The sequence below is a fragment of the Pseudophryne corroboree genome, chromosome 11 (genome assembly GCF_028390025.1).
Source record: "Pseudophryne corroboree isolate aPseCor3 chromosome 11, aPseCor3.hap2, whole genome shotgun sequence".
In the NCBI taxonomy this organism is placed as follows: Eukaryota; Metazoa; Chordata; class Amphibia; order Anura; family Myobatrachidae; genus Pseudophryne; species Pseudophryne corroboree.
The window spans coordinates 54,019,029-54,033,398 of record NC_086454.1 but is presented as its reverse complement, the minus strand read 5'-3'; the positions used below and the strand labels follow the sequence as shown (position 1 = coordinate 54,033,398).

At 51.8% G+C, this 14,370-nt stretch overlaps 1 protein-coding gene across 1 annotated transcript in view; it reads left to right on the top strand.

The window, feature by feature from the left end:
• Window positions 1-14,370, top strand: part of LOC134968822 (transmembrane protein 263-A-like) — a 358,912-nt gene that overhangs the window by 337,303 nt on the left and 7,239 nt on the right. The window lies entirely within an intron of this gene.

Below are 14,370 nucleotides of genomic sequence, written 5' to 3'. Positions count from 1 at the left end.
TTGTACTTGCCAGAGCCCCAGAGGGCTGTCAGAAGTCCTCAGGGAAACGCTGCCAGAAGCAGGGGGGGAGGGGGGGGGGGGGGATACCACAGGAAAATAGCTGTTTCCATGGCAACTGTTGGCGTGGAACAAGCTAAAGGGAACCAGCCGTACTGAGAAGCAGGCCTGGAATACAGACGGGTATTTAACAGCATCGGTGCTGCAGCGTGGGATATATTTATATAGGATGTATTAACCTGGAAAAGGCATCGGGAAGTGATAAACCAGTGATAAGTGCAAGGTGATAAACGCACCAGCCAATCAACTCCAATATGCAAATTGACCAGAGCTGATTGGCTGGTGCGTTTATCACCTTGCACTTATCACCGGTTTATCACTTCCTTATGCCTTCTCCAGGTTAATAACTATGCCCCAATGTACTCTGGTTGCTGTAGACTAGTTCACTATTAAAAATGAAAAAACTGTATATCTACCTGCACGGCCATGTTACATTCCTCGTAGCTGCCCCACTTTCCCAACAACTTCTGACCTGACTGCTGAGAGTATAGGGAAGAAGGTCCTGGCTCACAGTGGTAGGACAGTCACAATTCGCTGCCCTGGCTGTTTGCCCCAAAGTAGGCGTTGTTGGGCAGATCGGACGGTGTTGGGGCTAATTGGGGTAAAATACATCTATCATAATTATTAGGACAAGCTTAGTTTTCAGTGGCCAAAAAGTGACTATGGGGGTGGTGGGACTATGGGATCTCAGTGACCCTTCTCCAAATTGTAAAGTCCAGCTGGTGATCAAGTTGACAGTGGATATGCCAAAAGTATATTGGCGGCAGCATTATGACGACATGCTTATAGCTAAAGTCTTTTAACTGTGTCTGCATTATAACTTTAAATATGATGCCAACACTGTTTAAAATGCTTGAAGTAGACATTTCATTTATTCGGTACTATTCTCATTATTTTAGGTGTTATTCCTAATTTAATTTAACCAAGCAGGTTCCATTAGCATGACCACCTAGTACAATATTTTGCTACGGTGCCCCAATTTCTGACCTGGGACATGGGAACCTTTTTCATGGTGGTCTTCACAGCCCTGGATGAAAACGGTGGGGTGGGGCGGCGAGGACCAATCACATAATGACATTGCAACTCCTCTGCAGGTGATATTAGGAACATCCTTGTCTGCCGCTCCTGCCTTTTACTTGCTTACAATTTTGTATATGTAAAACTGTTCCTGAAAAGTCACTACAGTACTCCGACAAAGTGCAATGTAACAGTGCAAATCCGGTCCCGTTAAACGTCTAGAGCGAGACTCAAGAGCTGAAGCTTCTTTGCAGAGTTCCAGCTACATTGGGACCAGCACAATGTGCCCTTGGTACCCCTTTATATCATGAGAATAATGTTGCTCCGCAAAAGTGGGTTTTGTACTTCTCTGCTGAGTGGAGTTCTTTTCTAAGTAAGCCTTTTCTGTACCTCTCAGCAAATACCGTCGTCTCGCTCTGCAAACCCATTGCATTTTCATTGGTTTGTAAGTCAAGGAGTCCTAAAACGCGTTTGATTAAAGCTTATAATTTACTTCCCCAGGGTGTGTTTACCATAGAGATGAAGTCCCTTATAGTAAGAAGTATCCTGGCTGCAGCCTCTGCATAACTGCACCATAGATAGATAATCTATTTATAGCAGAAGGGTGATTTTTCTGAGTGACATATTTTCTGTGATGTCACTGTCTGAGGAGGACACATCATATACCAAATTAAAGATCTTGGTTCGTAGATTTGCAGAGAAATATTGGCGCTGTAATTGGTTGCTTGATTTTATAGTAATGTGGCAAAACGTCAGCCTGCCATTTACAATGCATCACCATTGTGCTCTGGAAATTGTGACAGTTGGTGAACTCTCCCTGTGCACTTGCTAGGTGATCTGGAACATGTGACCTGCTGGGTGGTCTGGAAACTGTGACAGTTATTTGCAGCCACCCACGAAACAGGGATTATTTGAAATTAAACTCGTGGGGTGAAAAGGGGTAAAATGTTCCGCCCAGTTTATAACGGGCACATCAGCTAGTAGGCTTTATTTTACCTTGTGCAAGGCCTTTCTGAGGACTGTGCTATCTTGTGAGCCTGCCCTGTTTGCTGAAAGACCGAGGAATAGATAGAAGTGACTGTTACAAGCACAGACAGTGTGGGGTTATATTGAGAGTGAATCAGAGGCTGGAAGAAGCAATTGACAGATGGAGTGATGATAGCGTTTGGACGAGAGAGATGAGGAGATGAGGGAAAAGGAGAACATACAGGACAACAACATGTGTGTCACTATCTGTCACGTATCACTATATACGGCATGTTCAGCAACAACAAAAGTCATCGCCCTGTTCTCCTACACGTTCCGTTAGAATGTGTTAATACTAATTATCCTGATCCATATTAATAGCTGTTTCCAATTGTCATTATTCCTTCTGGATCCAGTCACTGTATCCTTATCATTTATCTGCCACTACATTCCCCTTTCCTCTCTCTGTAACGTCACATGTCTGTTCTGCACCAGCGCTGTGGTATTATACGTGTAGGAATAGAGCGCTGCCTTGGCCTCAGCATGGCTGTAAATGGTGACAGATTGTGTCTCTCACTTGTTCTGACAATGTCTGCGCCCAGCCGGTAGTGGGAAGTCTGGTTGTGGCGTGACAGAGGAGCCTGTCTAATGCCCTGCATGGTTCTCTCAGCGCATACATCATTCTGTCACATTATGCAGAGCCCACAATGCCAGCCATTTGTTGTTATATAATTGGTAGCGTTAGGGGAGTTCCACTGCCCAGTTACCCTGTGCAGGCGGAGGCTGGAGGCTATGCAGTGTGTGGGCATCCGAATCCTACGCTTCATTCGTTCTACTCAATTTGGAAAGACCCTTACCGTTCTAACCAGTGTTCTCTCGCTCCCGCTGCCGCTACTTGACATTAAGGTTTCTTAAAAGTAATTATAAGGTTATTACAGTAAATACGACATTGCAAAAACAAGAGTGAGGTAGTGGGATGTATGAGAAAGTTGCACGTGAAGACTTCAGCACTTTATAGGTATGGGGAGATTATGATGTATCAAGCAGTGAAAAGAGTGGTTGCTATATGTCTTTACTACCCCTTATCCCACACGGAGAAAAGTCCTGAGGAAATAGGACTCTTCCATATGTTAGAAGCCCCCTTACTATTGTTAGTAATATCCTGGACCAGCAGCCTGCGGGTATGGGTCATTAGGTCGACCACTATTGGTCGACACAGTCATTAGGTCGACATGAACAAGGTTGGCATGGAAAAAGGTCGACATGAGGGGGTTTTTTTGTGTCGTTTTCTTCGTAAAGTGACGGGGAACCCCAATTAGTGCACCGTGTCCCCGTGCTTCGGGCAAGGTGTCTCGCTCCGCTACCACTGCGCTCAGCACAGGTTACCGTTCCCAATCGTAATCCACGTGGATCGTAAAGTATGAAAAAGTGCAACAACAAAAAAGGTGAAAAACGCATGTCGACCTTTTTCCATGTCGACCTAATGCATGTCGACCAATAGTGGTCGACCTAAGTGTGTTCGACCCGATGACCCTATCCCCAGCCTACCTTGGTAGCTTCCTATATATAACAAGGGCAGCAGCTGTCCATCTGTCACTATCGCCATCTCAGGAGAGGCGTCATAGAGGACGGAATGCTTCCTTATAGAAATGACGCATGTTTTTTCTTTCCAAATGATGTAAAATTATATTTTAAGGGGAGGTTTTTTGGGGTTTTTTTATTTACACTTCTACTGAGTCCATAAAGCAACAGTACACATATACAGGGCGCTTACCACATTAGAGAAGCCAAGGATATGAAAGTCGTACACTGGATTGACACTCAAGGCAAACGCAGTTCCTTTTACAGATGAGAAGTTGTTATTCTTGAGTTCAGTTGGAGAACTGCGCTGCTTCCAGAGGGCAAAACGTATCATACAGATGTGTCCTCATACCTCTATCCACTGTGCGCCATATGAAATGAGACGCCTAGCACGATTCCTGTATGTGCATTTTCCCTCACTTTTGCATCGTACAGTAGGTCACATATAGAACCTGATATAGAGATGAACGTAATGTCGATGTTTTACGCACTGGAGCGATTTTATGCCATTACGCATGGCCTTGGGACACCGTTTGTGGAAGGTAACGGGGGAGATGTATATTAACCCAAGCACAGGTGCTTCGCAGCAGTTTCAGGGGCTGAGAGACCTGCGACTGCATCCTGTATGCAGTGAAAAGGGCTGTGGTGTACTTATTTCTGATGGCCACACTGTGCAACCATAGGGTTACTCAGATAGTCGGTTATTGACCAACGTGCATCTGATGTCTGCGTCTTCATACACAAAGGGCGGATCTCAGATGACACAAGTGGGCATCTCAATACAAATCCCGGGGCTGCAACATTTGCATATTTTTGCACAGCCGCTGCGTACTGAATCGTATGGGTGTGGGTTAAAATATCAACAGTGAATAAGTCGACAGTCAATAAGTCAACATCATAGACATGCATTAGGTGGACAGAGTCAAAAGGTAGACGGTTGAAAAGTTCAACAGGAAGAAAAGGTCAACAAGGAAATGGTCAACACAAAAAAAGGGTCGACACAAGGTTTTGGGTGTCATTTTATATGTTTAACGATATGTCACCCCAATTAGTAAAACGTACCCTCATGGCTAGCACTATTTGAGCAAGGTTACTATTCTCATTCGTGGTCCACGTGGATAGTAAATCAAGTCAAGTTGAAGTAAATATGTCGACCTTTTGAACTTGTAGGCCTTTTCAACTGTCTACCTTTTACATGTCAACCTTTTGTGCCTGTTGACCATATGGTGTCGACCCCTAATCTCTGTCAATCTGTCATCCGGAACCCCGCTGGTATCAGACTTGTCTATTGCCTTCTTACACAGGTTACATACTATACTGTTTCCTCAGTTTTGCATCCTGCTTTGCTTATAGTGTGCTAGGTACTTAGGATTAGTGGTTCTGTATCTAAGATGCTGATGAACATGTATACTATACTATGCAGTTGAAGTGGAAGCTATACCTAACGTTCCCCATATAGCAATGCCCTGGCAGATAAGTGCCAGGAACACCCGCAGTTCCTGAGAATTCCCCCCCATCAGTGCTGTAATAGGATCACCAGCGTCTGCCATGATTGTGTTGCCTGGAGCGAGTTCTCCTGAACTTCATGGGTTCCTTGCGTAGGGTTCTGTTAGTTGGTCCGCAGCATGTTGGGTGAAATGCAGGGCCGTAACTAGGTGTGTGTGGATGGTGCTTCGCACACAGCACACATGCTGTGTGGGCGCACCATCCGCAATGCTATTGATTGGCTGCCGGTGTATGTGTATGCTGCATACATGGTAGCAGGCAGCCACAGCAACGAGGGTCCCCTAAGTAAGCGCCGCTCCCCCTTTCTCCCTCCTGCCACCTCCTGTTGTGTGGGAAGGAGGTTTCTGTGCACAAGAGCTCTCATTGGGTTAGTGGCAGGTCTATCACACCCAGTCCACTGCTGATTGGGCGAGAAACGCCCTCCCACACAGCTTACATCCAATGGGAGGCTCTGCCCTTTGCCTGCTGTGTTTTCACAGAGCAGGATTAGCAATGGGACTGATGGAGCTGCAGCTCCAGCCTCACACCCCAAAATAGGCCCACTGCATCTGCAGCACCATACCCTCCAACAATTTACACATAAAAATTGAATCAAATTTGAAAGGGGGCGTGGCCACGGGTACAGCGGCGTAACCACGCCCCTTTTCCAATACTTTCAATGGAAGCTTGGAGAGTCAAAAATCGGTACAGACCATTAAAAAAAAGGTACTGTACCTGCCAAAAAGGTACAGCTGGAGGGTATGCCACTGCACCTGCAGCAAGTCTCTGTGCTGCAGATAGGGGGGAAAAAATCCTTTTACTGCAGCATCCTATGTCCTGCTGCCAGTCCGCCTGCCCCCTCTGGCATCAACAATCCACATTCCCTAGCCGCAGCGCAGGTGGAACAAAAGCTGCTGCGGCCACCGGCATAGATGTGTATGAAAGCGGCGCAGCGGAAGGCTTTTTATAGCCGTCCCTGCGCCGCATACTCTCTTAGCCCCGGAGCCTCCTCTGCATCACAGAAGTGCCTCCCAGCCACAGCTGCCCCCAGATCCCCAGAGGCCCTGACTCCGCAATACAGCACTTGGGCTGCCGGCCTGGAAACCCCGAGCTGGCTAATGTAATGGATAGAGTGGGTGATATCGTGGAGGGTAATGTCTGGACGCTGAATCAATGTAAAAGGTGACAGTGCTGTGCAGTGCAGTGGGTGTGCAGTGTGGGCCGGTGCTAGGGTGTTCGGCGCCCCCCTACAAACTATAAATTTGCACCCTTGCATACTTTACAAAGGCACAGCGCACATAATACCCCCTGTAGTAGAGACACTTACACATGTAATGCCCCCCTGTACCAGAGACGCTTACACATGTAACGCCCCCTGTACCAGAGACGCTTACACACGTAACACCCCCCTGTACCAGTGACGCTTACACACGTAACGCCTCCTGTACCAGTGACGCTTACACACGTAACGCCCCCTGTACCAGTGACCCTTACACACGTAACGCCCCCCTGTACCAGTGCCGCTTACACACGTAACGTCCCCTGTACCAGTGCCACTTACACACGTAACGCCCTCTGTACCAGTGACGCTTAGACACGTAACGCCCCCTGTACCAGTGACGCTTACACACATAATGTTATACAGGGGAGGGCTGAGGAGGCTTTGTGCTGTCGGCGCCAAGGGGCAGAGGAGGTTTTGTGCTGCCGGCAGCAGCAGCAGGGATAGCAGCCCAGCACAGGGATGCAGAGCAGGGAGAATGCCTCTCCTTCCTGGTGCCTCCCTGCACTGAATCCCTTTGCTGAGCAGCTAGCGCCGGGCCTGTGGGCAGTGTCACTGACACTGCACAGCACTCTCACCTTTTACATTGATTCAGCCAGTCACTCAGTTCTGCCAGCCAGTCACTATTGTTAGCACCAGTGTCCCAACGCGCCGCATTACAGGGAAGTAGATGCACTAAATAAACTACAGCTCCCAGCAGCCCCTAGCGCCAAAGCATTCCGGCCTTTAGAGCTGCTTGGAGCTGTAGTTTATTGAATGCATCTTCTTCCCTGTAGTGCGGCGCGTTGGGACATCGGCGCTAACAATAGTGACTGGCTGCTGTCCGAGTCTTCGGGAGCGCCACTGCCAAAGGGAGGACAGCAGCTTATCCGCTGACAGGAGGAGAAGCATTAACTGCCCCTCCCCCACTCACAGTACCTCCGGGCCCCATACGCGGCACCCACACACACCCTCTCCAGCACCCGCGGTAGCTCTGGACCCCCTCCCCCACCCGCAGCAACCCCGCACCCGCCCCTCCAGCCGCACCACCGCATCCTCCCTCCCCCACACGGGGCACCTCCGCAACTTCTCCACCCGCGGTGGCTCCAGACCCCCACCCGCGGCACCCACGAACCCTCCCCCACCCGCAGCATCTCCGCACCAGCCTCTCCCCCACCTGCGGCACCACCGCAACCTCCCCCTCCCGCGGCACCCCCTACTCCCCCAACCAAAGCACCTACAAGGTGATTCATCAGGCCCTGCGTACGGCTTTCATGCCGTTGCAAGGGGCTTCGAGCCCTTAACCATTGCACGCCCTTTGTCCGTGCAATATTTAACCACTCACACAATTATGATTGGAGGTAATACTCCATGTAATAAAAATATTGCATGCCACAAGGGTGTGCAAGGGTTAAGGGGGCTTATCCCTTTACGACGGTGTGAAGAGCCCCTTACGACGGTGTAAAGAGTGTGTATATATGTATACTAGGTGATTCATCGCGCCCTACGGGCGCTCTTCACACCGTCGTAAGGGGCTACGCCCCGGTAAACTCAACAGAAAAGTGAAGGAGTAGAATAGTAGATGGTGAAGTTGTGGTGGAATGGTGTGTTTGGAGGGTGCGTCTATTGTGTTTTTGTGGTAGCGGTGGGTGAATTGTTTGTGTGTGGCAAGGTGAAGTGGATGTGGTGTTAGGGTGTTTGTTGGGGGTAGAGGTGTGTTATGTTAGCAGATGTTGGAGTTAGAATTGGCGTATTAGTGGCTTTAGGCTATGGGGGTAGTCTTGTGGGGTAGCTGGTGTTTTAATGGTTTGACTGAATTAGTTGGGTGCAGAGGGAGGGCGGTGGGTGTGCGATAGGGTTAGGGTGGTGTGTGGCTGGATTGTGGAGGGTGTTGAAGGGAATGTGTGTGGTGGAGTGTTTTTTGTGAAGGGTACGTAGTTTGGGGTTTGGTTTTATGAAATGCTGTGGGTAATGATTTATGGTCCTTGGGCAAGTGTGTGGAGAGGGGTCACTGCCTGTATATGTTTTTGCGTAGGGGTGAGGGATGGTGGTGGTGATAGGAGGTGTAGTGTGGGATGGAGTTGGGTGGCAGGGGGATGGGTGAGAGGGTTTAAAGTTGGCATGGGTGGAGGAGGTCCACATAGGATGGGTGGTTGGATGGTGGAGGGTTTTTGTGTGGGGGGGGGGAGGGAGGGGAAAGGGCAGTGGAGGGTGCGTGCGTGTTGTTAGGAGTATGGAGGGTGAGTGTGTGCATGTGTAGGGGGGGAGGGGAAAGTGGAGGGTGTGGGCGTTTGTGTAGGGGGGAGGGGAAAGTGAAGTGGAGGGTGCGGGCGTGTTGGTAGGAGTGTGGAGGGTGAGTGTGTGTGGTTGGGGGGAGGGGAAAGTGAAGTGGAGGGTGTGTGCGTGTTGGTAGGAGTGTGGAGGGTGAGTGTGTGCATGTGTAGGGGGGGAGGGGAAAGTGGAGGGTGTGGGCGTGTGGAGGGTGTGTGTGTGTGTGTGTGTGTGTGTGTGTGTGTGTGTGTGTGTGTGTGTGTAGGGGGGAGGGGAAAGTGAAGTGGAGGGTGCGTGCGTGTTGGTAGGAGTGTGGAGGGTGAGTGTGTGTGTGTGTTGGGGGGAGGGGAAAGTGAAGTGGAGGGTGCGTGCGTGTTGGTAGGAGTGTGGAGGGTGAGTGTGTTGGGGGGAGGGGAAAGTGAAGTGAAGTGGAGGGTGCGTGCGTGTTGGTAGGATTGTGGAGGGTAAGAGTGTGTGTGTAGGGGGGGAGGGGAAAGTGAAGTGGAGGGTGCGTGCGCATTGTTAGAAGTGTGTGTAAGGTAGAAGTGGTTGCAGTGTATGTGGTGATAGGTGTTGGTATGTGTGGGGCCATGAGGCTGCTACTTGTTTCCCCCCTTGTGATGGACAGGGTGCGAGTGGGGCTTGGTGCACGTGGTAGGATGGGTGATATGGGGGGCACGTCATACGCAAGTGGGTGAGTGGGGGCGCTGTGTGCACAACACGGGGTAACAGTAACACAGGCCATAGCTGTACATGCGGCATCACCCTGACAGCACGCCACACCTGACTCTGTACCAGCGCTATCTCTGTCGCTGCTGCTGGCTCGGACCCGACGACCTTGCTGGACGTTTGGAAACAGACAGATTCGTGGGGTCGGAGCCAGCAGCGGTGAGAGAGAGAACGCTGGTACAGAGTCAGGTGCGGCGTGCTGTCAGGGTGATGCCGCATGTACAGCTATGGCCTGTGTTACCCCGTGTTGCAGACGGCGGGTCCCGGGCAGCGTGTCAGTGGCTGCATGTGGGAACAGGCAACAGGCTGGTGCAGAGGGAGGGGTGTGGGGTGCGGTTGTCAGTGGGCTCCCGGGCAGTGTGTCCCGTCTGTGGCATCGGTGGCTGGATGCTCTGCTTCCCCCACCGCCGGCTCCGATCCCTGCGGCACACAGCCGCAGCGGCCTCTCCTCCCCCGCACCGCCGGCTCCGATCCCCGCGGCACACAGCCGCAGCGGCCTCTGCTCCCCCGCACCGCCGGCTCCGATCCCCGCGGCACACAGCCGCAGCGGCCTCTGCTCCCCCGCACCGCCGGCTCCGATCCCCGCGGCACACAGCCGCAGCGGCCTCTGCTCTCCCCACCACCGGCCCCGATCCCCGGGTCATACATCCGCAGCGGCCTCTGCTCCCTCCACCGCCGGCCAGTGTGTGCAGCGGTAGTGGGGAGGGGGGAGCGGTGTGTGCGGCCGGGGTGTGGAGGGCGTTTAGTTGTGAGTGTGTGGCCGCGTCTGCAATCTTAAAGAGGTTAGCGGCAGCCTCGGTTGCGGGTGTGTGTCCCGCCGTGGTGGGGAAGGTGGGTGTTTACAGGGGAAGGGTGGTGTGGGGTGCGCCTGGCTAGGTGGCCATGCTTACCTGGTAGTGTGGGGCGTAAGTGCGCTGCTGGCTTGTGGCAGGGAATGGTGGGTGGAATCTCTGGCTGGTGCTCCCTTCTGCTATTGGTGTGTGCTGTGCTGACACTGGGACAGGGCAGGAGCTGCTAAGTCCGCCCAGGTCTGTGACTCCACCCAGCGTTAGAAATGCAGCCACAGAGTCACAGGGCTAATATATAGGAGATGTATATATATCTCCTATATAATAGCCTTGTGACTCTGTGCTTGGCCCTCTAACGCTGGGTGGAGTCACAGGCACAGATCTGCTCCCTCCCCCACCTGCGGAACTCCCACCCCCTCCCCCACCCATACCACCCACATCTGCAGCACCCCCCACCCCTCCCCCTCACACAGCACCCCCTGCACCTCCCCTACCTGTGACACTCTCGCCCCTCCCCCACCCACAGCACACGCACCTCCCCCACCCGTAGCACCCACACCTGCAGCACCCCCTGCCCCCTCCCCCACCCGCGGCACACGCCCCTCCCCCTCCCGCTGCACTCCCGCCCCTTCCCCACCCGCGGCACACACCCCTCCCCCACCCACGGCACTCCCTCCCCCACCCCATGCACCCACACCTGCAACACCCCACCCTCAACACTCCAGCCCCACCCACAGCACACGCCCCTCCCCCACCCACGGCACTCCCTCCCCCACCCATAGCACCCACACCTGCAGCACTCCCCCACCCACGGCACCCCCGCCCCTCTCCACCCGCTGCACTCACAGCACCCACCACACCCGTCCCCCCACCCACGGCACGTGCCCTCCCCCACCTGCGGCAATCCCGTCCCCTCCCCCACCCGTAGCAGCCACAAACCGCGGCAGCCCCTGCACCTCCGGACCACATCCACAGCTCCCCTGCAGCCACCCCTCCTCCACCCGCAGCACTTCTAGAACCTATCACCCAACCTCACCCTCCCTGCAACCCCACCTCCCCAAACCCCTGCTACATCGCCCCTCCCCCACGCACACCACCTCCAGACCCCCTCCTTCATCCACAGCCCCCCCGCACTCACCCCTCCCCCACCAACAGCATCTACACTTCCCTTTCGCACCCGCTCCTCCCCCACCCGTAGCACCTCTAGACCCCCTCCCCCATCCGCGTCCCCTCCACACCTACCCTTCCCGCACCCACAGCACCTCTGCACCCTTTCCGCCATCCGTGCCACTGCACCCACCCCCTCACCACCCGCAACACCTCTGGACCCACTCCCGCACCCACCACATGTAGCACATCGGACACCATCCGCAGCCGCTACAAGTTATTCCCTGAATCGGGGTGATCAGCGCCACAGATAGGCACCTCCACTTCACTGAACCCACCCCCTTTCCAAACCCCCACCCCCACACACACACTGAACTTCTGTGAGTATAGTTGCTACCAGTGGACATTGGATTAATAAAAAAAAGTAATACTGTGGCCATTATGTGTCTAAGTGACACTGCTACCTGTGGGCACTGTACGTATAAACGCAGCTACTACCTGTGGCCATTGTGTCTACAACCAACTCTGCTACCTGTGGCCATTGTTTCTACAACCAACTCTGCTACCTGTGGCCACTGTGTATATAAGCGGCTCTGCTACCAGTGGCCATTGTGTGTATAAGCGACTCTGCTACATTTGGCCATTGTGTGTATAAGCGGCACTGCTACCTGTGGCCATTGTGTGTATAAGTGACCCTGCTACCTGTGGCCATTGTGTGTATAAGCGGCTCTGCTACCTGTGGCCACTGTGTGTATAAGCGTCTCTGTTACCTATGGGAATTGTGTGTAGAAGTGGCACTGCTACCTGTGGCCATTGTGTGTATAAGCACCACTGCTACCTGTGGTCATTGTGTGTATAAACTGCTTTGCTACCTGTTGGCACGTTGTGTATAAGCGTCTCTGCTACCTGTGGGCTCTGTGTGTATAAGCGGCTCTGCTACCTGTGGGCACTGTGTGTACAAGCACCACTGCTACTTGTGGTCATTGTGTGTATAAACTGCTTTGCTACCTGTGGGCACTGTGTGTATAAGCGGCTCTGCTACAGTACCTGTGGGCACTGTGTGTATAAGCATCTCTGCTACCTGTGGGCACTGTGTGTATAAGCGGCTCTGCTACCTGTGGGTATTCTGTGTATAAGCGGCTCTGCTACCTGTGGGTATTGTGTGTATAAGCGTCACTGATACCTGTGGGTATTGTGTGTGTATAAGCTGTCCTGATACCTCTGGCCACTGTGTGGATACGTGGCTCCGTTACCTGTGGCCACTGTGTGCATAAGCTGCGCTGCTACCTGTGTCCATTGCGTGTATACGCGGCTCTGATACCTGTGGCCACTGTGTGTATAAGCTGTGCTGCATACACTAGCAGTATATACTACACTGCTATTCATTGTGCCCTGCGGCCACTACGCCCACTTGACAATCGCACGCCCTTCCCCCTTGCAATATTTACCCACTAGCATAAACTTTTTTGCAGGTAATACTCCATATAATAACAATTATAGCACAGCTGAAGCCCGTGCAGGGGTTAACGGGTTGTAGCCTCTTGCAACGGTATTTTCTGCTTAACACCTTCCCTCTCTTTATCCTCTCCCTACCACCCTGACTCTCCCTATCCTTTACCGATCGCACAGCGTTTCTGAACATTCCCTTTCTCCCCCTACGCCTCTCTATCTTTTCTCAACCGGACCCCATTTCTGTATGCCCTCTATACTGCCCTGCATTTCTAGATCTGTTATCTACCGGCCTGCGTATGTTCAAAGGCGTGCAGGGGTTAACGGGGCGTAGCCCCTAACGACGGTGTGAAGAGCGCCCGTAGGGCGCGATGGATCACCTAGTATATATATATATATATATATATATATATACACAGACCAGAGTGCCCGGCTCTCCCATTAAGACTGTGTTGCTGCGCAAGGTGCCTCCACAAATAATAGTCACATAAAGTGCTAAGGTGCGGCACTCCTGTCGGCTTGAATAAAAGAAGGTCATGAGTGTAGACAACATTTCAATGCCTTTATTGCTGCAAAAAAGACCTGATGACAATGCAGCGATAAAGGCATTGAAACGTTGTCTACACGCATGCCCTGCTGTTGTCCTTTATTCAAGCTGCTTGGAGTGCCACACCTTTGGACTTTATATAAAAAAAAAAATATATATATATATATATATATATATATATATATATATTGAACCCATTATAATTATTTTTTTATTACATCGGTGGCACAGTGGAAATATAATTGGTGGGGCAGTGGGTGTAAATAAACGTAATTGCTGGGGCAGTGGACGGAGACGCTGCCGGGGAGGGAGCCGCAGCTGCTGGCGGGGAGGTGAGCAATGTCACATTGTGTTCATCACTCATCGCGGCTCCATTCACACATGCTGTGATGAGCGATGCCACAAGTGACATTGCTCACATTGGGCTGTCTGCACCGCTGACCTGCAATGAACGAGCACGGGTGCGCACATCATTGATTGCTAGGACCATACACACTAGACGATGTGAACGATATATCGTTTTACAATCGACGGTATCGGCCATATTGTCAAAATAATCGTCTAGTGTGTATGGCCCTTAACTCTCTCTGCACATGTTACATCTCCCCCCCCCCCATCCCCGGCAGTGCACATGGTTTTGCCAAACTGCTAACAAATTTTCTGCTGCGCTCAACCATGAATTACCCCCATTGTCTGGTAATTACAGGTGATCATCAAACACAGCTGCTAAGAGGGCCACATAATATAAAAGCGGGGACTCTCCCGTTTCATATGTAGGTGACCCAACATTTATGGAAAATGTCAGTTTCTGTAGCTTTGGAGTAGCATTGCCTGGTATTAAGGGACCCAACATTTGAAAAAGGACCCGTTTTTCTAAAATACGTGATACTTAATAATATGTAGCCAGGTTTGGGCAGATCTTCCCTCAGGCCTGGACTACATTATTTTTCCGTATTGTGGGGGATGGGAGGGGGAGATGTTATTGTCTGGTAGTCAGTGTGTTAACCAGATATTTCACTTTTATATGGGCAAAGTGTTCTAACGAGGGGACTGCACTGTTTCAAACAAGGGTACCCCCCTCTCCCTAGGTGGTGGGTTTGGGAAGCTAGGGGGTC